Genomic DNA, 26,595 nt, shown 5'->3' on the forward strand with positions numbered 1-26,595 from the left:
TCAGTTGCGGGGCATTTAGAAGATCTGCGTCAAGTTTTGGAGCGGACTCGAAGGTTTGGACTCAAAATGAACCCAAAGAAGTGTGCCTTCGGTGTATCGGCCGGTCAGTTTCTGGGATTCCTAGTGCATGAAAGGGGAATCGAGATCGGCCTAAAAAGTCAAAAAGCCGTGAAGATGATGAAGCCACCTACTACAAAGAATGAGTTACAGAAACTCATCGGTAAAATTAACTTTGTCAGGCGGTTTATTTCTAATCTGTCCGGATGCATTGAGCTGTTTATGGGCTTAGTAAAGATCAAATCTGATGATGAGTTTCGCTGGGGGGCAGAACAGCAGCAAGCTTTCGATGAAATCAAAGAATATTTGTCAAAGCCTCCAGTGTTGGTTCCTCCTCAGCAAGATAGGCCGTTCTATGTGTACCTATCTGTTGGTGACACTTCCATTGCTTCGGTGCTAGTCCAGAAGCATGACAGCCAAGAAAGGGTGGTTTTCTACCTCAGCAGACGCATGTTAGATGCCGAGACCAGGTATCCTGAAATCGAGAAGCTTTGTCTTTGCTTATACTTTACATGTACAAAGCTTCGCCATATTTTGCTCTCGGCGGAAACAATTGTCATATGTAAATCAGATGTCACAAAACATATGCTGTCGGCTCCTGTCCTGAAAGGCCGACTTGGAAAATGGATGTTTGCATTGTCAGAGTTTGATATCCGATACCAGCCTGCAAAAGCAGTCAAGGGACAAGCACTGGCGGATCTTGTTGCGGACAGGATCAGCACTGATATTGCTGCAGTATTTATTCGTGCTTGGGCTATGTTCTTTGATGGATCAGCTTGCGATGATGGGTGCAGTGTGGGAATTCTGTTGGTCTCACCTCGTGGGGCGACATATTCTTTTTCCATCAGAATGACTGCCTCATGCACCAATAATTTGGTGGAATATGAAGCCGTTCGCAAAGGGATGGAACTTCTCCTTGAAGCTGGTGTAGAAGCAGTGGAAATTTTTAATGATTCGAAGCTGGTGATTTCTCAGCTCACATAGGAATATAGGTGTGAGAGCGAGGCTCTTTTCCCGATATGGATGCAATGCCGTGAGCTGATGTCACAATTTAGATACATCAATTTCCACTGGATACGCAGGACTCTGAACAATGAAGCCAATGATTTGGCACAGATGGCTTCCGGGTACAGAGAGACAGCCGATGGAGTCGAGGTGGAAGTCCAGTTTCTAGAATCCGGAGACTGGAGAGCCGATATCTTCAATTACTTGAAGGATTCGGCTCGGGGGCACCCAGAAGGATAAGACTCAAGGCCATGAAGTACGTTTTGATAGGGGATGAAATGTTCTACAGGACCTTGGAAGGACTATTACTTAAATGCCTGGGACCCCCAGAGCCAAATCGGCTCTTGCATGAGGTACATGAAGGAGCCTGTGGTACTCACCAATCGGCTCACAAGATGAAATGGCTGATTAGGCGATCGGGTTATTACTGGCCCACTATGCTTGAAGATTGTTTCAAATATTACAAGGGATATCAAGCATGTCAGAGGTTTGGCAAAATTCAGATAGTGCCAGCATCAGTGATGAATCCTATCATCAAACCCTGGCCATTCAGAGGATGGGGCATGGACATGATTGGACAGATCAACCCGTCGTCTAGCAAGGGTCACCAATGGGTCTTAGCTGCCACAGATTATTTCACAAAGTGGGTAGAGGCAGTGCCTATGAGGTCAGTAGCATCGAGAGATGTGATCAGCTTTGTCAAAGAACACATCATTCATAGATTTGGGATCCCTCAGACCATTACGACCGATGGAGGATCGGTCTTTATATCAGAGGAGTTCAGAAAGTTTGCCGATGACATGGGGATTAAGCTGATCAGATCATCTCCGTATTATGCCCAAGCTAATGGACAAGCTGAAGCATCCAACCAGAGCCTTATCAAGCTCATAAAAAGAAAGATTGATGAATACCCTAGGCGCTGGCATGAGGTATTATCAGAAGCTTTGTGGGCATATCGTACTTCGTGTCATGGGTCCACCAAGACGTCACCGTACCATCTAGTCTACGGCCAGGATGCTGTGCTACCATGGGAAATCACGGCTGGATCAAGGCGTGTTGAGTTTCAGAATGATCTATCTACTGAACAGTATGCAGCCTTGATGAACGATAATGTGGAGGACCTGACAGAGCTAAGGCTTTGGTCGCTGGAAAAAATCAAAGAGAACAAAGCTAAAGTCGCCCGTGCATACAACAAGAAGGGCAAGCCTAAAGATTTCCGAGTTGGAGATTTGGTTTGGGAGGCGGTATTGCCATTGGGAACTAAAGACAAAAAGTTTGGTAAATGGTCTCCGACTTGGCATGGGCCGTATAAGGTTGATCAGGTTTTACCTGGGAATGCATACATGCTCGAAGAATTGGATGGCGTCAAGTTTCCTGTTGCTGTCAATGGTCAGCATCTCAAGAAGTATTTCCCGAGCATGTGGGAAGGCGAGTAGCGAAAAGCCAATGAGATCCATCTGGCTGCAGTGTAATAGGCCAACACGTTGAGTTGGCCGTGCAAAAAAAAAAGAGAAAAGAGTCATGAAAGGCCAACACGTTGAGTTGGCCAGTAAAAAAAAAAGGAAAATCATGACAGGCCAACACTTTGAGTTGGCTAGTGAAATATATGAAAGTGAACAGCCGATGTGTGACCATCGACTTAAGATGTTTTTAGAGGACAGTTACGGGTTTCAAGTTAACAGGCAATACTAATTCTCTCTTGAGCCAATCTATTGGTTCAGGAACTCTTCTATGGCATGGATGGCTTCAGTACGGACGGCGTCTGCTCGTGCTACAATCGCTTCGTCATCCTTGTCATCGCCTGTAACTATCTGCCGACTCAAGGTGCTGATCTCTGCAAACTCTGTTTGTATCTACTTGGATATTTCCTGGGTTTCTTGCTTGGAGTTTGCGATGGAGGTTTCCTCGGCCTGGATGAGTTCTTTGGTGGTACGGACCTTTTCTTCGAGTTCCGCCAATTCTTTCTTCAGGAGATTGAGTCGGTTCGTGTTGGCAGACACGTCAGCTTTGATATCTAGAGTTGCTTTCTTCTAGTTCAGAGCCTTGCACTTTTGGGTAATGTCAGCTTTCAGAGAAGCTTGAGAACGACGTGCTTCCATCCTTTGTTGTGCTTTACTGACTTCTATCCAAAAGAATGGGAGGTTGCTGGCTGACCAGAGCTTGATTTGCAATGGCTCCGGGAGTTGGGGTTCTATTTGCTCAAAGATGTTCTTTATGTTGCTGGAATCATCAACCAGAGCGGTGATTGAAGCAGATAGAAAATCCTTGATGAGTCGAAGCTGATGTGATAAGTTAGCCGATTGCTGCAGAGGTAATGCTTTTGCTCCAGGGACAATCAGACCCATTGATGCTGGGTCGAAAGAAAGTAAACCTGAAATGTCAAAGCTCTATGGACATCTCTGGAGTTAGAACAATATACATTTATGAAGCTATCGGCTGGTTCGAAATTGGTTTCATGATGTTACCTGTTCTGAAGAAGAAGTGTTGGTCAGTTCGGGAGTAATCATCCTATCAGAGCTGGTGTTAGCGTCAAGAGCCTCGACTGTATCAGTTTGTTCTTCGCTTGTATCCATCAGTGCATTGGGAGTTGCAGCCGTCTCATGTTGATTCAGGCCTTCTACATTGGAGGTTTCTTCAGCTGCATCCTGGAAATAGAATTATAGTCAACCAGAGCATATATGTCTAAAATAAAGAAGAAGGTTTTGAAAGATGAGTTACCTGGTTGGTGTTGAAATCTAATGGACTCGAAGATGCTGGTGCTGGTTTCTTGATCACTCGCCTTGTGATCATCTTCCTTTTCTTGGTCAAGACTCGGGGGGGCAACTACTGCAGAGGCTTGTTGTCGCTTGGAAGCCGACTGAAGTGAGTCTGGCTGAACAGACATTATCACTTTCTTCATTGGTGGTGATCCTTTGCAGAAAAGTACATTAGGAGCAGTTGGAAGAAAGTGAAAAGGTTCTCCAGTACTGGTCGTGGGTTCTGGACCATCTTGTTGCTGCTGACAGGATGAGCAGGTTAAGCCAAGAGAAGGGAGTAGAGGACTTGGGAGGAACAAAATGCATAAATTTAGTACCTCTTCCTCGAGGATTACATGTTCAGGATCGATTTGCTGCAGTCGAGGACCTAGAGCTTTTCTGAAAACATGAGTTTTCCACATGTTCCACCAAGTATCGAAGCCGATTGATGAGGAGGTGAAAGACAAATCGGCTGGTATTGAAATGTGGAGATTGTCAAACATGCTGTAGCATCTCGAGCTGGTGAGACCATCAGGCAGATCGGCTCTGCTCTCCACCAAGTGGTAAATATGGAAGTGGGGAGGGAACTGTCCTAGGCCAAATTGCCGAGCTGCTATGACTGGCTGGTAAGATTCATAGCCTGGCTTGATAATTCTGTTAGAAGTGCTGATGCCAACGGGGAGGAAGCCAGGTCGAATCATTAAAGAATATAGATGCCGAGTGTTGTTGTCATCGGCAAAGTTATCTAATCTGAAGGCAGTTGGGTTCTCAAAGGATTCAGATTCAGTAAAAGGGAAGTAGAGGGGATTATCTAATCCTTTGTAGAAGACCCTAAACCAGTTTACTACATCTGCCGAATTCAGTTTACTGCCAGGGAGACTGAATAAAGCTTGGCCATAACTAGTACATCTGATTGGTTTGCCATTTTCATCAGGAAAGGAGTTCTTGGTTAGGTTTTGGAAGTTGGGAATATGGTGCTGGAAGTACAGTTGTGCCCACAACTGGATAAACCACCAAGGGCCTCCAGTTCTCAGTTTCTTGTGGTTGAGCAAGTTAGATGTCATCAGATGGAGATATCTGTATGTTTCTCCAAGGAAAAGTTTGCCTAGGCCGGTGTGATTACCGTGGGCCAGGTGATAGGCCAAGGGGAGATAGTTCTTAGTTGGAGCTAAGGAAGGGCCACAGAAGATGAAGTGTTCTAGCCAAAGATTTAAGAAGGCTGTGTGTTCCTTCTCAGTCACTGGACCTTTTGTTTTCATGTGCTGACTCATGTAAGTACCCCAATTTGTGCAGTTGACTTTGGAAGAAAGTTTAAAGGGGACTTCTGCCATTTTGTGAGCAGCAGGATTGGGAGAGCTAATGTCTAGTCCAGTGATCATGGTGACATCCAGCAGAGTAGGGGTCATGGGTCCATGACAAAAGAGGAAACAATTCAGAGCATCAGACCAGAAATAGCCGATGGTTTTCAGAAGATTTTCATCTTTGTCAAGGGGTGACAGTGATAAGCTAAGTGCATCGGCTATGTTCAAATCCTGCCATAAGGGCATGTGAGCTTTTGCTACTCTGTTGTACCATGTAGTCCAGCTCTCAGGTGGATTAGGCCAGGCTCTTAAGCAGTCGGCCCAGAGGTTCAAATCAATGTTTTGACTCACAAAAGGGATCCTATTTGCTTCACAAGAGATCAAATCTGTGGGGTTTTCATGAGTTTGTGGGCCAAGACAAAAAGATTTTGGATTAGAGGGATGCGGCAAGAGGATGTCTAACACCTGAAGTTCAGAAGTTCAGAAATATGCATATGGTGTCATGTTTCAGAGTTTCAGTTTCAGAAACTTCGTAAGCTGAAGAAAATTAAAAGGTTCAGGCCGAATATTACCTTCAGGCCGCAGGTTGCCGTATCATCGGTTACAGAGCTTGTCGTCCGAGTTGCAGAATCTGCCATGGTACAGATCTGTTGGCTTAGGGTTTGCTTGTTGTGGGCTCTGATTCGAATTCTGGCTGCTTGGGGAGATCTTGTTCAGATTTGTAGAGCTTGGTTTTCGAATTGCACTCGAATTTGAGGGTTCGTCGAGTTCGGTTCAGGCTGGAAGTATTATTCTTCTGCGGGTTGCTTCTAGTTTGAATTTTGTCGGCTCTTGGATATTTATGGAAGCCTGATGCGTTGCCATCGGCTTTTTGGAAGGTAAATGAAGACACGAAATTGGGGAAACTCGATTTCATTAAAAGGAAAGTTCATTACAAGGAAAGCCGATTTTTACAAAGGAATCAATCCTTCGGCTTTGAGGTCCTATTCCTACGATACTACTACTACTGTTCGTAGGTACCTAGTACCTATGACGCTTGGGGCTTCGGGCTGGCACATCCCCGTTGCCGTCGTCGTCGCTGCCGTCGTCGTCATCCTCGTCGCTGCTGAAGGCGCTGCTGCCGCCTTCAGACCCGGAGTCGCTCCAACCGTCGCCGTCGCCGCTGTTCTCCTCCTCGCTATCCTCCTCGGAGGACCCGAGGAACCGGAAGGGCTATCCGCCCATCGGCTCGTCGTCATCGGAGGGGGAGTCGATCTCCTCTTCCGAGGAAGAGTCGACTCCGTCCGAAGAGGGTCTTCTTCTTCGTTCTTCTCCGACTCCTCTTGGAACAGGAGCCGGAGGTCTTCTCCTTCAGTCATGGGCTCGTCCTCCTCGGAGGCGACCCCGAAATCGAACTCCTCTGCATCCCAGTGCAGAGGAGCCAGGGCCTCATAGGCTGCTGTCGGGTCCCACTCGGGGGTCGGCTCTCGGCTCTCTGGGATAGAGTCGATGGAGGAGGTCGAGAGGGAAGAAGAAAGAGGAGAAGAGGAGGAAGAGGAAGAAACTCCAAAAGAGTTGGAGCCAGAAGAAGAAGAAATCGCCATTGCTGGTGCTGGAGGATTGGTTTTCTGCGCTACTGGTTTCGGGAAGAAGATGGAGTTTTGCTGTGAATAAGAGCCGATGCAGAGGGAGGTTAAATAGTTAAAAGGTAGAAGACGGATCGGCAGTTTCACATTCTACGAGGAGCCAGTTGCAGAGACGTTGCGTCTTCCTTGGTGGTTGCAATGTAGTTAATGAACATTAACGGGAAGATGAAGCGACGGATTGGTTTTGGAACTATCATTGCCAAAACCAGGGGGGCATGTGTTATCGCCATAAATTAACAGGGTTAATTTATGGGCCGAAAGCAAGATGGGCTTAAAGCAGAAGATTAAGGAAGGCTTGTAAATCGGCTCCTGCGTGAGCATATGGGCCACATTGGCCGTGTATCCTTAGATTTAGTTTACGATTAGAGATAGAGTCCAACCGGGACAAGATTAGTTTAGATTATTTCCCAAGTCTCCGGACTATAAATATGTACCCTTTGTTATTCATGAAGGAGAGCGTCATCACGACTCGCAAACAACAACTCTCGGCGCATCGCCACCCCTAAATCCTAGGGTTTCATCCAAGTAAGTGCCATGCTGCCCTGATCGCTTCTTGCAATCAGGGCAGTATTGTTCTTGCTTCTACCTTGGTATTACTCGTACTGAAGCTTTTTGATGGCGAGTAGTACTAGTTATCTTGATATTCGTAGCATGGCTATTAGTAGATCCATTGTGCTTTGTTGCTTATCATCTACGAATATCATGTTGTCTCTGTGCAATCACGTTCCGATCTCATGCTAGTTCTTATTGCATAGAATTAGTCGCACAGGGACAACACCCTGCTTCTTTCATGTTTAGTAGATCCGATCTGTTATGGCTTGCTCTTATCTTAAGAGTTGGCATAATATCTGCTAGGTTAGGCCTTGCAAACGGATTGGATGATCCGGTGGCGTAGTAGATGCTTTATCTTAGCCTTGATAGGGATTGTTCCGTGAATCGGCTCTTGCTAGTTCTTAGGCCTTTGTTTTAGGTTATGGTTTAGTTGTTTGTTACGTTCGCTAGGCCTAGTCACATGTAGGATGTTCCGATCTAGTAGTGAAGCTGTTACCATCGTGGATTAGATCAACTAGATTTGACAGAAGCAGTTTTATGGTAATTTGCTCTATTTATCATATCCGGATACAATCAGATCCCGTCTGACACCGGGACTCGATCGGCTCCTCAAAGCCGATGCAAGAGTCGTCCCGGGGAGCCGACCACGGCTCGGACTTACGTTTACACGTGTCTTCGTATGCAGGAAACTGTTCGGAGCACGTCTACACCCTCCTGATCGGGTATAGGTCAGGTGGCACGCCCGGTTTTCCACAAAACCTCCGGGCGCGTGACGGAAATTGCGGGCCGTCGACGAGGGAGCAGTGCCTCTAGCGCCCTAGCAACCTCCCGGCTCTTCGTGTTGCCCGTCGTTGCTCGCCGGTGGGTTTCGGTCGACAACACCAGCCAGCACGACCGGTCGAGATGCCTCAGGTAACCTGTCAGACCGGTTGACCCGTCAGTTCAGCAGAAAGCCGAATCAGCAATACCTATTTCGGCTCCTTGCGATGGAGAAACACCACTATCATTCTCGGTACAAGGTGATGAGGAGCTAGTGGATCATGAGGTTACACCAAAAATGCAACAATATGGAGCTCAACGACATTTAAGTGTCGGGGGGGGGCAAAATATTGGCAGGTGATAATTTACCTCATGAACTTTTTATTCAGTAAGTCAGTTTGCAAAGGGCGCTCAAGATTTTGATTATGCTTTGTTTCAAAATCTTGAGCTGACTGAAAAATTTCACATCAGTAAATAAAGTCGAATTAGAAGTTTTTTCAATTCGAGCTAGAAAATTGGCAAACTGTTAGTAATGAGGCATATTGATGCTCGTACTCCTATTCTTCGATTAAAGAATGAAGCCGAATTTACTTGGGGGGCAAAACAGCAAGAAGCATTTGAAAAGATTAAGCAATATTTATCTTCACCACCGGTTCTCAAGGCGCCTAGGAGAGGGGTTCCTTTTAGGCTTTATGTGGCAGCGGAAGACAAAGTTATTGGGGCTATTTTGACTCAAGAAATTGAAGGCAAGGAGTATGTTATCACTTATATAAGCCGACGACTTATTGATACAGAGACAAGGTATATTTTTATTGAGAAATTATGTTTGTCTCTCTATTATGCTTGAACCAAATTGAGGCATTATTTACTATCTAGTACTTGCATAGTAGTGTGTCAAACCGATGTGATCAAATGTATGTCGCAAAACCTGATTTTGAGTGGTAGAATCGGCAAATGGGCATATGCTTTAGTTCAATACAATTTGGCTTGTGAATCCTTAAAATCTATGAGAGGTCAAATTGTAGCGGATTTCATTGTTGAGCATCGGATTAATGAAAGCATGATTTGAAAGTCGGCTATATTACTTGCACACCATGGAAGTTATATTTCGATGGATCGGTTTGTAATAATAGTCAAGGATTTGGTGCTGTCTTGATTTCTCCAAGTGGTGCTATCTTTGAGTTCTCAAACCGATTGAAAGAGGATTGCACAAATAATCAAGTTGAGTATGAAGCCCTTTTATTTGGCTTCAAATTTCTGCAATCTATGGGCGTGAAACATGTTGAAGCCTTTGGTGATTTACTTCTGATGGTGCAGCAAGTATCTAAGGTATGCTAATATTACAATGGATCTTTAAATACATATCTTGACAAGTGCCTCGATATTATTTCTTCCTTTGATGAATTTGTTATAAGACATATACCAAGGAAAGAGAATGGATAGGCTAACACTCTAGCTCAGTAAGCATCTAGCTACGCAAGTGTGAAGAAATATTTTCACATTCGAAAGCTGATGTAAGCAAAAGCCGAGTTGCGGGTTCTGGACAAACCGGTCCGACCGGTCAACGCAACCGGTCTGACCGCCCAGACCGGTCTGACCGGTATGACCGCCTAGAATACTGGAGACACCAATTCGGCTATGAAAGATGATTCAATCACTAAAGCCGAAGATCAGGTTTGGATGGTTCCTATAATCTCTTATTTAATGATCCTGGTCGCAGTACAGAAAGGAATATTCGGCGTATGGCACTTAAATGTGTTTTGATCATCGATGAACTCTATCTTTGAACCGCCGAATATTTATTTCTCAAGTGTTTAGACTCGGATCAAGCCAGAGTTATCATGGGCGAAGTTCATAAAGGCATCTATGATACGCACCCATCGGCTCTCAAGATGAAGTGGTTGCTTAGAGGAGCTAGTTTTTATTGGCCTTCCATGATATCGGATTGTTTTAGATATTACAAAGGATGTGAAGAATGTCTGCAGTTTGGTGATTTATAGTTGGTGCCCGCTGTGTTGATGCATCCTATTATTAAACTATAGCCGTTCCGAGGTTGAGGATTAGAGTTCATTGGTCAGATTAATCTTCTATCTTCAAAGGCAAATTGCTTCGTGTTAGTTGCTACAGATTATTTTACTATATGGACCGAAGCAGTTCTTTTGAAGAGCATGATTTACAGCCGAGGTAATGTATACTCATACTTGTTTCACTTACACAAGATGACATGGCCGATATACAAATATCGCCCTTGAAAAGACATGATTGGTGCGTAGGTGCTTCGCATTGTTTCAGTGGAGTTTTGGGTTTTGAGAGATGTTTCTTGGTACACAAGCTTTACCAAGAAACAGGGAGGCATATGTTGACACTCAAAATTGGCACGATTCAGGTTTTCTGGACAATCTGGGCAGACTAGTCAGACCTCTTATATAAACCAGTCAGACCGATCAAGAAAAGTTTGTCAAATTGTCAATTGGACTGCACCATTGCGTAGATCTCGTCGAGACGATCAAAATGCATATATGGAACGTCCAATTTGGAGTTCGGATGAGGAAGTTATGCCTCCCGGAAGACCTGCACCCCGGTCTGACTGGTCAGACCGGTCCAGGGCTGTCAGACCGGTCCGGAGACCGGTCAGACCGGTCCGGAACGCCCAATCTGAGTTAGGAGTTGTGTTTCGATCCGGGATTTGTTAGGGTTTCGACTCCTAATGGGTACAGACCTCCCCACCCTATATATATATGAAGGGCCACGGCCGATTGAGGTTAATCACAATCGATTCAACAACTCGTACCTTACTTTTTATCCTCAAACCCTAACTCTTCCAACCCCATCTGCTGTTCTTCGTTCGTCTCTACAGCGTTCAATGGCGTTCTGAGTGGCCTGCCGACCTCAGAGCAACCCTAGATCCACAAGCTGCGACGGGGTCCCTCCAGAGCTCGAGGTTTTAGGTCTTCGAGGCATTCTCTATAGAACCGGTCTGACCGGTTGCCCTAACCGATCTGACCGGTCAGCGTGCAGGGAGCCCATTGGTGAAGATCGTATCGACGATCAACGCGCATCCTAGCGCATTCAATTGTGTGACCAGATTTTGCGTCAACACTAGTCTCCCATTTTTATTTTTTATTTTTGCAAAACATGCATACACCAATTGGTTGTTTTAGAAAACTGCAAAATCAGCTTGTAAGTTAGAGTTTCAAGCACATATACGAGTGACTTCCTTATTATAGTTTAACACATGCAAAAAAAATTTGTATCTAAATTCTCCTACTCACATTAATTTGACCGACGACTGAAATATGATGTGCCTTTTGGCCCGGCCAGGGTCACACGACTCGTCTGGAGGTGCCAGATATGCTCCATGATTAAGCTACATCCGCACTGGCTTATTCAACCAAAAAGTTTAAATTGATGGAGAAAATACAAGCAATGTTAAGGTGAATTTTGATCAGTTGCGGTTTGTGCATCCTTGATGCATGGTGAATTTTGGAAGTATGAAACTTTATAATCACTTTACCTTTTGTATTTCACCTAGGTTAAGGTGGTAATTCTAAATTTACATCTAGCTCACGAGCCTAACAAGCTAGCTCGAGCTATTAACGAGCCGAGCCGAGCTGCTATTTTTGCTTGTTTTGTTAATGAGCCGAGCCGAGCTGGCTCGGGGTCCAGCCCTACCTGTATACAATTTGGACCAAACTCCAGTACTATACCAGAGTACGTCAAACAAAATTCTAATATAAATTACGCAAGAATGTAACTAACCTCCAAAATAGCTTGCTTACAGTCATTACAAGAAAATCTAGCAGGAACATTTTAATCTTAAGTGAACCTTCTCTAAAGGGTTTAATAATTTGCATAACACAATAGGCACTGCTGGAGAAAGCCTTATCAGTGCCGGTCACAGGACGGCTTAGTGCCAGTCACAGGACGGCTTAGTGCCGGTCCCTGTGGCCGGCACTAATGTGACACATGTTAGTGTCGGCACCTCTGGCCGGCACTAACGTGCTCAGGTTAGTGCCGGCCCGAAATACCAGTTGGCACCAATGTGCGCGCCCCCGCCCGGTGCTAGGCAGCAAGTTTAGTGCCGGCTAGTATCACTCACCGGCACTAAATATTTTTTTCTTTTTTATGTTTCTTTTCTTTTTGTTTTTATACATATTGCTATGCGTATTTGTACCGTATGTGACTACGTACTCGTGTTCTTTGCATTGCACACTAATATTAGGACCACATATCACACTAATATTACATATATATAATTATATTATATATACATACATATGGAATTCATATATGGAACACTTCAGAGTTCAAAAGTACTTGAGATATTATAAATTAAGCATCAACTATAGTAACGTATCGGCTTCCTCGTCGGATTTTCTTTGGCGACGCTTTTTCCGAGATCGCCATGAAATTCGCCCTTAGGATTCATGACTTCATCGAGCAGGAATCTGCACATAGCTTCTTGAATCGCCCTGACCCGAGCCATTTCAATGAGTTCTTCTTTCATCCTCAACACTGTCATATTTTCAGATAAAAACATGAGAATGAAAAATAATGAATTAAAATAATAAGCAGATATGATTGTGCTCACGTACATTGAATGCCTCCTGTGTCATTTGCCCTTTTTCACTTGCATAGTTGTCGATCCACTCACATATGTAGTATCCACATAAGTTGTTTCCTCGCTCATGTCTTCAACACTATAGGCAAATGTGGGTTACAATATAGAATTTTCCTGATATTTATTATGAATGACACTAGTAGCGAGAATATATTCATACCGAAAAATCAGTCAGCCAACGAAGAGGCTCGATTTCACCTTTCAAGCCTATGTGTTTGCGGAGGTAGCGACTCCATGTAATATTTATCACCTCGATGAGGTCTTGGTACTTTGATTTATCTTGCCTTAACAAGTCGTCCACCCAGACATTGTGTTCCTCAATCCGAATACAAAGCAATATCCAATGGAAGCTGTGCATATACATATACAAAACCAATTAATGTTGATTATAATAGTTATTAATTAGTATTATTAATATGAAGGGATTGAAAAAGAGGCTAACGAAGGACGACTCACTGATGATTGTATGGCAAGAGAATGAAGGGACACATGCTATTCTTACGCAACCCCTTGTACATAACATCAACTACATCTTCAGGCTTGCGGGCTACCGATTCCTCGTGTATAACATCGGGGTCCAAGAAGCCGACGTTTTGGAAGTTCTTCTTTCGGCAAATTTGAATTTCTGACCTACATGACACAACAAAAGCGGGGATCAGTCAACACACAAGGCTAAAATAATGAAACGAGAGAAAATACTTACATGCACCATACACTCATGAGGCACTTGTGAAGGGCATCTTGATGGTATAAATCGTAAAGTGCCGCAAACTCGACATATACATCATCTGCCCCCCCCCCCCCCCGCCAGAAATGGTCATCTTTAATCCGAGCCGGGAACATCTCTAATCCATTAGCTTTAGATTGCATGGCATACTATTTGTGAAACTCGGCCATTCTCGTTGGTAGGAAACTTAGCAACTCTGGCCATATCAAAGGTTCACCAACTACAAACTTTTTCTTGCCGCGGGCATTCTGTAGGGCCTGCCCAAGCAATTGAGCCCTCGATAGATCAGTTTGCAATATCATCCCAGCCATGGTCTCCGGATCTCTTGATTCATCGGGACATTCTTCACATGGCACTATCAACGGAGGGATCGATTGTTTAGACTGCTCTCCGAGCTGGGGAACGGTCTTTGCATTAATCAGCCGATTCTTGGGGTTGCTGTAGCACTTTCTGATCTGCCGATCATAATCCGATTCCTTCGGTTTGGTGGTCTCTTTAATGAAGTGTTTAATGAAGTGTGCCTTCTCAACCGGATCTATTTCTGGCTTCTTATTCGCAGCCTCCCTCTTTAGCTTGAGATTCAGCAAGAAGGTTTTAAATGAATCTTCTGGCACTACATCTTCTGGAGCCTTCGCTTTCTTCTTTCTCTGCTGCTTATGAGATGGCTGGACCGAAGGTACCGTGTATGCCCTCTGTCACTTACTCTGAGTCTATTGTGCGGCTGGTGATGATGCCGGACTGGGCTCGCTTTGTGCGGCTGGTGATGGCGGATCCGTGCTGGGTCCCGTGCAGGCGGTGGAGAAGGTGGACCAACACTAGGATTTCTGTCTGTTGGCGTTGGTGATCTTTGCCTTGAGCACCGAGTGGAATCTGTGGCTGCTTGCACCAATCTTATGTCGTTCTTTGGCCAAGCGATCCATGTGTGTACGGCATGTTGTAGTTCTGTTTCTTCAGGACCTATAGGGATCGGGAGGCCCAGGTCTTCCTAGCATTCTTCAGTAATTCGGTCAACAAAGACTCTGGCGTATCCTTTAGGAATCGCCTGCCAATGTATTGTCCTGCCTTCTTCTTGGACTTCCGCATAACCCTCAGCACAAATTTTGAGCTTTTTCCCATAAAGAACTAGAAGCTCACATTGGGTCCTAAGGGTGATGTCGTCAATGGGGTCCCTCGGGTTTTTGGCACCCAAACTAGGGTGCTCCGTGGAAGCAACACTTCTACGACACTGAGAGGGGGGCTGATCTCCACATTGGCAGCAGGTTGTTCCGAGCGTTGCCTAACTGTTGCCTCAAGTGACATTATCCGGTCTTCTAGGGTACGGATCTTCTCTGCCACTATTGCCTTGCTTCTGCATCAGCTTCGGTAGGTTTCGAGATCTCCGGCAAAGCCATGTTTCCATGGAACTACGCCCACGTCTCGGGTCCGTCCAGAGTGTTCCGCATTCCCAAGAGCGTAAGTGATTAAGACTGATTCCATGAGGTGATTATGTGCAACGAACTAATGGCTGCGAACTGAAAAGGTATTCTGGGTAATACTCTCAGATTATTATGAGGTTACAAAGCATCTATAAGTGAATCTGCAATAGAAAAGAGTTTTTTTTCTGAATTGTACAAACTGCATATAACTACAACTACTATGTACTTAGTTGGCTAAAAAATTAGTGAGTTGATCATAACGGAAGTTCAAATCTCTCAAATGACAGGCATATTCAAATGACAGGCATAAATAACGGAAGTAGAATGGTGTGTCATTTATGTGAATTTTGCATGGAATTTCGTGTGCTAGAGAATCACGGTTCGAGATTCGGAATTCAGGGAAAGTGGCTCTGGTCACTTTTCCTGCTCCCCAATCTGGTCTTTTCCTCATTTTGCATCTTCCAAGGATTAAAACATCAACAGCTTTTTTTTTGTTCTAACAAAAGAACAGTAAGATCAAATGTTCTAGAAATATAGATTATAAACTAGTAGTAGCTTCTAGTAGCAGCTGTATGTGAAGATCTTCCGATCAGTAAAGAAAAACATACAGCTAACTTCTACACGCGATTGAAAAAGAAAAATACAGTAGTAGAGATAGGATCTCGACTAAGCTAGTATTATTTTGCCCAAAACAACTAGGCCTATTTATCTTAAGCTCAACTGCTTATTGCTGTCTTGCAAACCCTATTCTTCTCATTTTTCTGCAAGATGCATTCTTTTAGATGATCATACACACGTATATAAAAATGTGTCTGCATGCTTAACTATTAAATTTTGATTAAGAGCATATGATCACTGGCGCTTGTTGCTTATTCATGTTTCATTTGATGTTTGATATGCAGGAAAAACTAGGCAAGGAAGGTGGTCTGCATCCCAGCACCTGCGCCGACGTTGACGGGACGACGAGGCACGGCGGCGCAGACCGGCGAGGTCGACGATGAGGCGCGCGGCAGCACGGGCCTGGACGACGACGAGGCGCGCAGCGGCGCGGGCAAGGATGGCGAGGTCGAGGCGGCAAGGACGGCGAGGTCGAGGGGCGGCGGCGCGTTCCGGGCGAGGTCGAGGCGGGCGAGGCCGGCGAGGTCGAGGGGCGGCAGCGCGTTCCGGGCGAGGACGATGAGGTCAAGGCGGCGGGGGCAGGGTGGCGTGAGGGCGGCCGCCAGGGACGATGAGGACATGCCGTGGCGGGGGACGCGAGGACGACGAGGCGCGCGGCAGCGCAGACCTGGACAATGACGAGGCGCACGGCGGCGCGGGCGTGGACAGCAAGGTTGAGGCGGGCGAGAATGGCGAGGTCGAGGGTCGGGGCGGCGGCGCGTTCTGGGCGAGGTCGAGGCGGGCGAGGACGGCGAGGTCGTGGGGTGGCGGCGCGTTCCGGGCGAGAACGACGAGGTCGGGGCGGCGGGGGCAGGGCGGCGTGAGGGCGGCCGCCGGCGACGACGAGGTCGCGCCGGCGCGGTGGGGGACGCGAGAACGACGAGGCGCGCGGCAGCGCGGACCTGGACGACGATGCGACGCCAAAATATGCTCCATGATATGCTCGTCTGGAGGTGCCAGATATGCTCCATGATTAATAAGCTACATGCGCATTGTGGCTTATTCAACCAAAAAGTTTAAATTCATGGAGGAAATACAAGCAATTGATCTACTACATTTTGACACTTCCTGTTATATGTGTGCAGACCCCTTGGGCCTCAAACATGCAGACGAGAAGTTGGCTACATATATTTTATTTGATTGTGCCCACCACCCACACACACAGGCGCGTAGAAAAGCTTAGGCTCAAACATAAAAAAAAAATAAGTCGTTTGAAGCTATTTTATGTATATATGCAAAATCTCATTCGATCGAGTTTGAGAATCGCACATATGAAAATATGGCACCCGACTCGATTAAAATGGGATCAGTCTCAACGGTGGACTCAAAAACTCTGATAAAACTCCATCGCTTAAAGAGGTGTGGATGCATCCCAGACCGAGAGATTTTGTGGAAGACGGTGGCGCAGCATGGTCGGAGTCGATCATGCGCAGGAAGAAGCTGACGCGCTAGCTCACCCTGTTTATTGCTCCACCAGTACGCGAATGCTTCACTCCAAGTCTCCAACTGGCAAGTGGGGTCATTTTCTATTCTGCAGTGGAGCAGACCACACTGTCAGCCCAAGCAAATGACGGCTGGGCCCAGGCATCAAAGGCCCATTCAAGCAATGGTTACATAACATCACCGCAGATCCAGGGCAGTTATTTCTTTTTTATATTTAAAAAAAAATTAAAATTTCAAAAATATATGTCCGTTTTGGAAAATTTCAAAAATATACCCCGGTCGCCCTATGGTGGGCGACAGGGCTCAAATGTAATTTTTTTCTTCTTCAAATTTGCAACAAAGTCCCTAGAGAAAAAAAAAGAGGGGCATGTCGCCCCCCCAACGGGCGACAGGCCCCTGTCGCCCACCCCAGGGACGACCGACTAGTGGGCCCAGCCTACAGGCGCCAGGGGGGCCGGTCGCCCCTCCCGCGGGCGACAGGGGGCCTGTCCCCCCCCCCCCCCCCCCCGGGCAACCGGGTCAGCCCTCCCTATATAAGGCCTCCCCCTCATTCCCTCCTCATTTGACCTCAAAAAATCCACCAAAAATCCAGAAAAAAGATAGGGGTGAGGAGAAGGGAAGCGGCGAAGCTCTGCCGAATTCCGCACTTGTGATCTACCGGTAACTTTCGTATAAATTCGTTGATATTGTATAACAAATTAATTTAATTAGCAGATTAGTTGAATTAGATTTGGTGCTTTCGAACACTGGTTTAGTATTACAATTTGAGTACTATTACAGACTTTTTCAAATAAAATAATTATACATTAGAATAGAATTATGACAGTACCTTATTGATATTGCAGTATAAGACAATAGAATTATGACAGTACCTATATTTTCACGCATCGATTTGGTATATGATATGTGCATTGCTTAAATCATTGTTTGTTATTTGGCGCACCACACTATAGCGCCAATGTCTTCGTCAGGATCAACCTACATTCCGTGGAGCAAGTGTAAAGCCACCGTACCCGAAGAAATTGATGTGCCAATGTGCTTCTGCGGTTCGTTATGCAAGTTCATGCAATCTGAGGTTTTAGGAGATGACTACGGCATGAGGTTCTTTATGTGTGAGAACTACGAATATGATCCACCTAAGCGATACAGCAAAGACCGGGCCAAGGTAGCAGGAGAACATACGCTATTTTTCTCTGTGACCTAACATTGAGTTATGATTCTAACTTGTGTTGGACAAAGTCTCCTCCGCCTCTTTGTGATTTTATGCAGTGGTTCGACACCGTGCAGTCGCAGCAGGCAAAGGACATTGTGGAACAAAAAGCTAAGGTGGGCTGCAGAATGTTGGCGCCGAATGAAGCACGAGGAACAGCAAGAGGAGAAGCGCAAGAAAGAGCAAGAAGAGATCCGCAAGAGGATGGAGGAGGTGGATCGTAAGGCGGCGGCCGAACGTGAAGCTGACAGGGAGAGAAAGCGAGAGAGGGCACGCCGTGCGAAGGAAGCCGGGGCCGAAGCAATTAGGAAAGGCAAATATCCTAGGTGCACTCAGTAGAGTAGTACCATATAATCCCGGCATTTTACATTCCATAAGGCATGGTAGGTTTAGATGCAATAAGAAATTATCTTGTCGCGTGCACATGCCACTGCAATTAGTTGTTTATGTTTTAAGTTGAGAGCTTAACTCTGTGTGTTGTAGCCTTTACCATTAATTTGCAGTTGTAGCCGGGAGTCTATGAAATCTTTGAACTTGTCCTTAATATTTTCGGAGCTTTTCATGTCACTAGAATACTAAAAACACATATTTTATTAATATAACGATAAGAATTAAGAACTAAGAAATACATCGGGGTCTGCTGCTAAAAAGCACACATTTTCATGTCACTAGAATACTAAAAAGCATCCGGAGACCTCACCCGCCGACGATGATGACGACTACACACTCGAATAGCTCAAAATAGGAACCATAGTGTATCTAGCTGCGAGTACGAGATCACAGGTTGCCACTGCTCAGCACGGCGATCACGGGTTTCCCAAATGTCGCATTCTTTGCCCAGACATACGTGACAAAAGACGACAACCCAATAGCAGTGCTCTTCCACCATTTCAAATAGATGTGACAAGACGGCAACCACACCAGCTCACCTTCAAAGCAGTCTCTCTGGCGAGGACGACGGACCTGTCATTCTACAGCGAAGGTCTGTGGCGTGTAGTGGGGAAGGCGGCATCTAGGCGCGATCGACCGAGCGGCAGCAATGCAGTGCTGTGAGTCTGCATGCACAGAGATGCATCGAGTAGTCATTTCGAGCATCGAATCTAGCCTTTTCAGTGTTAGGTCAGCTAGCCTCTTCACTATGTTGTCATGTAGGTATTTTAGGTGCATTTACACTCCACACTCCGGGTATCAGACCTTTGTGCACCTATAAATACTCCCAAGTTTGTGAACTCCCAGCACAACTCAAACACCAAACCTCATTGTATACCCAATGTCTGGAGGTGGGTCTAGCGGGAAGAATTACTATGGTTTTGGGAAAGAAAAAGGGGGAAGAAAGGGAGACCCCATAATATGGGAGGGGCCTCTTGGACCTGATTCCTTTCCGGAACCAGTGTTTGAGTTTCCGCCACAGCACAAGAGTGAATTTACCAATGAAACTCCTCTTCGACAATACGATAACCGTAGAGAACCGTGGCCAAAATACAGACATGGTGCGGACTGCTTAGTGCAGATGTGCACCGACGGGATGGATGGCGGTCGGCGTTTCTTTAAATGTCCACACGCATGGGTAATACTCGGTTGTTTCATTTCTTTATCTTCAAGGAGACACCTTACATGAAATTTGTTTTGCAGTCTTCCGATGCTCCAGAAAACTGTGGTTTTACTAGGTGGGTAGATCCTGCACCAATTGATTCTGTTCAGGAGTTCATCGAGTACCTCCAGATAAAGATCTTTGATCTGGAATGCAAGGTGAACCATTATGAGGAAGTGAGCGAGGGTAACAAAGACGACGAAGTTGATGATACCAGCAATGCAGCCGATTCACAGGATGAACCATGCACTATTCCTTATTGCAACTGCCCTTGTCACAAGAAGAAGGGCCCTGCGCTTCCGGCACCACCGCCTGCACCACCTGCAATGGGTGGATACTGCGGAGAAGGCTCAACGCAGTTTGCTACGTGGGGGTACGGCTACAAGGACTACCCTAGTGCTAGTGACATGCTGCATCGTTGTGTTTGTTCTGTTTTTTTTTAAATTACCTAAGGCATGTTAGGTTAGTCCGGAATCTGTTTACCGTAGTTTGTAACGGGTTCTGACATGCCACTGCATGTGTGATGTGTTTTTCATTATCGTTGTATTATGATGTAAAATTTGGTGGTTCACATTACGTAATGCATTTCTTAGTTCTTATTTCTTATCGTTATATTTATTACATGTCTGCTTTTTAGTATTCTAGTGACATGAAAAGCTCCGACGCCATAGGGGTGGTTAGATATATCTGATGTTTGTATCTCTGATGTTTATTTGTAATGAGATAGCTGTGGACCGCTTATTTATACACTTCAACGTTCGTCACTGATCACTCTCGTATTTTCCATTACATACAATAGATGGTATATTTATACTTCGATGCTCCATTACGACTAAGTACGATTCAAACTCGACATTATGTACATGTCCAGTGAATGCAAGTTAGGTACGAGACATACATACAAGCATAATACAACATTAACAATACTAAATGCGAATACATCTTAAACCGATGGACATCATATGTTATAGATCATGTCATGAAATCATCTAGGTCGTCATCCCAGTTGACAGATGGTGGTGCTGCAGGTGGTGTAGTATGGCTCGACGAAACTCTTGGCTTTCCCTTTCTCTCTTTTCTGGATCTACGTTCATGTACAGGGGGAGGAACATCATGTGTTGGAGGCCATGGTTTGGGGGCATGAAGTCATCCATGTCGTCATCCCAGTTAACACAAGTTTGTGCTGCAGATGGTGCAACATGACTTGACGAACCTCTTGCCTTTCCCTTTGTCTCCTTTCTGATTCTAGGTTCATGTACAGGGGGAGAAACATCATGTGTTGGAGGCCATGGTTTGGGGGGCATGAAGTCATCCATGTCGTCATCCCAGTTAACACAAATTGGTGGTTGAGGTGCTGAAGCATGACTCGACGAACCTCCGGGCATCTGTTCTTGCGCAGTCCAAGTACTATCACCCGAAGATCTTATCCGCCTCCTTCGTCTAGTTTGCGGCATAAGCCCACCGAAGATACATACCAATTTACAGAAATTTGGTATCGTTTTGTTAATCAACTCCGTGTCCTCGGGGTAATCCTAGCATATAATTAAAAAACAATGTTACTGTTTCATAAATATGGATTCGAAATGACGGACGAGATTAGAACTGAATGAGAGTTACCTTAATGTGCATCTCATACACCTCTGGCCGCATCCATATCTTACAAGAACTTTGTAAGAATCCAATGATATTAGGATGATTTGCTAGTTCACATACTCTCATGTATATCTTCCGACGTTCTAGCAGGTGTCCCTTTACATCTTGCGTCGTAATACCTCGAAATAATGTGAAATCTTTAAACTCTACTACTTTGGACAACACCATCTCTATCGTACCATCCGCTAACGGATCCAACTTCTTACTGATAACAAGATGGGTCATGATATCAAGTATTATACTAGATTTTTCTTCGGTCCATGAAAATCCTCCACAATTTGAGGCAGCCATTGCCTTATGCTGCAATATCAATAAGGTACTGTCATAATTCTATTCTAATGTATAATTATTTTATTTGAAAAAGTCTGTAATAGTACTCAAATTGTAATCCTAAACCAGTGTTCTAAAGCACCAAATCTAATTCAGCTAATCCACTAATTAAATTAAATTGTTATATAATATCAATGGATTCATACGGAAGTTACCTGTAGATCAGGAAGTACGCAATTCGGCAGAGCTTCGCCGCTTTTCTTCTCCTCACCCCTCTCTTTTTTCCTGAATTTTTAGGCTCAAATGACAAAAGGAATGGCGGCGAATGGCGGCTAGAGCTTAAATAGAGGGAAGGCCCCTGTCGCCCCCCCAACGGGCGACAGACCCCTGTCGCCCCTGGGGTGGGCGACATGGGCCTGTCGCCCGTTGAGGGGGCGACAGGCCCCCTCTTTTTTTTTCTCCAGGGACTTTGTTGCAAATTTGAAGAAGAAAAAAATTATATTTGAGCCCTGTCGCCCCCATAGGGCGACCGGGGTATATTTTTGAAATTTTCCAAAACAGACCTATATTTTTGAAATTTTAATTTTTTTTAAATATAAAAAAGAAATAAACGCAGATCCAGGGCTCCATTCCCCAATGGTGCCACCTGCTCATCCCCTCTCCCGTCCCCATTCCCCAATGGTGCCACCACCGGCGGCTGCGGCCCGGCGCTCCTTGTCCCTGGACCACGAGATGTTTCTCGATTTCCTTGTGCTCGTCCTCTCCTGCCTTCCCTGCGTCGCCGACCGTGAAAGCTTCGCTTCCGTCTGCACACTCTGGAGGCGTGCTGCGGGTCTCTCCGACGCGCCGCCGCTGCCTGGTCAGCTCCCGTGGGCCATATTCCCGTCGGCAACCGCCGTGTCCACCGTGTTCAGCATCCTTTCCGCCTCCAGTCGCCGGATCTACCTCCCAACTGAGCTCGTCGGCGCGCGCTTCTGCGGATCCCACCCCGGCGCCTGGGTGGCCGCCACCGGAGCCGGACACGCCCCCGGCGGCGGGAACGTGGCCGTCAATATCTTGTCCCGCGAGATGGTTCCTCTTCCTAACAAGAAGCTGGTCCCGCTGAGCCGTCGTCGACGCGCAATCGAGCTGCTGGAGGGTGAGGGTCCCGAACCCTGGATCTCGCAGCGGGCGATGAAGGACGTAGTCGTCCGCGCCATCGCCTTCTCCGACGCGCCCAACTCGCCGGACTGCGTCGCGGCCGCTATCACGCAGGGCGTCTACCAACCCAGCGTCGCCTTGTGCTGGCTGGGAGCGGAGACGCAGCACTGGGCCGTGCCGTGGTGGATTCCCCCTGGCGTCCAAGATCTTGTGTTCTTGGAGGGTGGTGGTAGTATGAGGCCAAGCTTCTACTTAATCACCAGCTGGGATTTCCTCTTCGTGGCATCCTTTGTTGATGATGAACAGATCATGGTGCACAACTGCAAGGTGCAGTGGCCGGCGGACGACATGCTGCCTACCCTGCCGGCCAACGTCTACACAAGCCGGTACCTAGTGGTGTCACGAGGGCGCTTGCTAATGGTTCGCAGGTACTACTCTTACTCCCAAAGAGATGGCACGCATCAGACGATGCTCTTCAGGGTGTTCGAACTGCAAAATCAAACTCTAGAATCATGGCTGGAGCTTGGCAGTTTGGATAGTCGAGCTCTCGTCCTTGCGCGCTGCAGTTCCAGGGCCTTTGAGTTGCCTGCTGCTAACAGTGAGATCAAGCCGGGGAGCATCTTTTTCTTGGACGACATCACATTTGGTGATTCAGTGGCAGCAACAAATGATAAACAATACAATCCCAATGACATGAGTGTGTATTACAAGGATGAACCAGGCTTCACTTGGCCTCATCTGTGCTCCAATCTTTTTGGGGTAAAAAACATTGTGGCGTTCCTGAAACATGAAGGGAAAATGGAAATCATGCTATTTGAGAATCTGCAGGAACTGGAGACCTATGTTGGCGACAAACCAATTGAGGTGGAGATCAAAGGCTGCATCCGCCGCTTCAATTGGCAACAAGCCTCCAAGTGCCCAACTCCAATCTGGTTTGCCCATTGAGTTTCTGCAAACGGGCTAAAATAAATAAAGAGTTTTGAGAATTGGGAGACATTGAATAAAAGATTATTGAGTACAATCACAATATGTATACTGTGATGTGATGTAACAGTATGAGATTTGTTCTCTGTGATTGAAATACAACTGTGCTTTTTTTCTTAAAAGTTATGGAGCCCTGTTTAATTTATCTCTTTGTTATGTATATTTGCATGCATCATTTTCTTCATGTGCTGAATATTTTGTTTGAATAGTTTGTGTCCACTATGCATATTTGATCTCATGTCTAGTTTATTGTGAACGAAGTCTTCATTGAGCACTTCATAGTCCAAGAAATATAGTCATATGAGAGAACAGTGCAATAACTTCGATCTTTTCCATTTTGCATAGGCCAATATGTTCACACTACAACGCTGCGACATTTTCTCCTCATTTATCTTGGTGGTTCTGGATGATTCCTTTTATTTGCCATATCTCAAGCTGTTTGCTTTAGTTTGAATGTAAAGGTGGTTTGATAAGTTGCTTCATAATGAGAAACATAAAAGTTATTTTGTAAAAGAAAAGAAATATAGCACAACTATATTGTATTTGTTCATTTTTACAGATGAGGTACTGGTTAGCTCTTTACCTTCTTTCTTTATGTCAGATCTCCTTCAGTATGATAATTATTAGTTCCATCCATGCGTCCATCCTATTTGTCATTCAACAATTTCACTCTAAGCTATGTTCTTCATCAACCTTGTTTTTTTAAAAAAATTCAGGACCAGCCACACATATTGTTGATACTATCTTCCCTAAACAATACCTGTTTACCATCTTTCTTTATGTCAGATCTCCTTCAGTATGGTAATTATTAGTTCCATCCATGCGTCCATCCTATTTATCATTCAATAATTTCACTCTAAGCTAGGTTCTTCACTTCTTCACCAACCTTGTTTTTTTAAAAAAAAAACTAAGGACCAGCCACGGGGAGGACCTCCAGTGCACAGGGTGCTGTCGTCATCGCCCAGCCCCATGGGAATCGCTAGTAAGAGCCTTCGATTTTAATCTCATCGCAAATCGAATAGGGGCTCTATGAGAGCACAAATTATTGATGAAATCAGAGCACAAAATCGGGGTGCTTGAAACATGTTAGCACAAATCGATGAAATCAGAGCACAAAAAAAACCCGAATAAATCAGAGCACAAATCGAATAAAGGCTAGATCAGAGCACAAATAGAACAGAGGCTATATCAGAGCAGAAATCCAATCAAGCTCCGGCTGTCTTGCTTTCGTTGTGGCCGTTGTCGGAGGAGCGGTATCAAAGGGGCGAGAACCCCTGCCTGCTTGGAGCTCAGAGCTTCGCATCGCCGCTCGCTCACCCGCCCGACCATCGCCGGCCTCCTTGCTGCCCACCGGCCCAGCCTTCGTAGGCCTCGTTGGAGGAGCGGTGCCACGAGGGCGAGCACCCCGCCCAGTCGGAGCTCGGAGCTCCGCACCGCCGCTCGCTCGCCCGCCCGGTCGTTGCCGACCTACCCGCTGCCCGCCAGCCTAGCCCTCATGAGCCTCATCGGCCGAGTAGACGAGCGTGGGCCATGCACCGACCCTAGGCCCCTAGGGACGTCGGGATCCAGAGATCATGGACGAGCGGAGGGCCACAACCGCGCTTGGGCTGCGCCAGGGCTTTGGAGGAGGAGAGGGCCGGTCACGGGCGAGCGGAAGGTGGGGGTTCTTGCGAGGGCAGCATGGTAGGGGTAGGGGTAGGGTTAGGGTTGGGGGTGGGGCTGGATCTCTTTGGGGATGGAAGGAGAAAGCTCATGTCTAGCTCCCCTTGTCAAGGAATGGGAACAGTGGAGTGATAATCAAAGCCCCCGCCAGATGAGGGAGATAATGGGAGTGGAGTGGATGAATCGATTGTTGCATAGTAAATAACTTTTTCCACTGAACAACTTGACTATCGCAAATGGACACATTTGAAACGCGTTGTGATCGCACTCCATTAGGAGATCGGACAAATACGATCAGTGGTTGCCAGAGTACATCAAATACAAGGATGCAACTCATTGACCCTAAAGAATGTAAACGAACAAGAAAATAAGCCCAATATGCGTCAATGTCTCTCGACTAGAGGACTGCAAAAAAATAAGAAATGACATGAATCCCGGCAAAAAAAAAAAGAAAGGTGATTCATCCAATCATTTTTATATGAGGTACTATAGTGTTGAATTTAGAATGGCAATATGATATGTTGCTGATTGAAGCTACCCTCATACGTTGTTTGTTTTTATATGATATTGATATGTCCACAATACGTGGTGCAGAACGTGAGGGATATTTGAGGAATATATCAGGTGATAAGTTTCAGCCACAATTCCAAGATGCTAATGAACGTAAGAGGGAAAGAGGAAGACATCGATATGCAAACGATGTCAGATGAGAAAAGGATGGAAATAAAAAAGAAATATCGTGAAGCCCGTATGAAAATGAAAGGTGATGTGTTAAAGTTTTTGTAGTTACCCTTTTCATTTACCTTTGTTTCTTATGTGTTGTAAAATGATCTGTTGATGGAAATGCCGCATTGAATAGTGAGAATATAGATCTCAATGAAAATAATGATTGGTTCCATAGGAACGAACCATACTAGCAACAGCCCCGTAATGTGGGCAATGAAAACAAGCCCGTGCAATTACCAGGTAGTGTCATTAAGTTGATTGTTAGTATGAAGCCACTTTGTGATCCTAAATAACACAAACATCACAAACATATGCAGACATGGGATGCATTTTAGAGCCATCCAGTAATATTTCCATGGATCTCAGCCCGTAGCATCGCATGGGACTTTACCTAGTAATTAAGAAGCCCATAGTGCATGTCCCATTTTGGTCTGAGCCTTGGCAAGACCCGGGTTCTATCAT

This window comes from Panicum virgatum, chromosome 5K, assembly GCF_016808335.1.
Source record: "Panicum virgatum strain AP13 chromosome 5K, P.virgatum_v5, whole genome shotgun sequence".
Lineage (NCBI taxonomy): Eukaryota > Viridiplantae > Streptophyta > Magnoliopsida > Poales > Poaceae > Panicum > Panicum virgatum.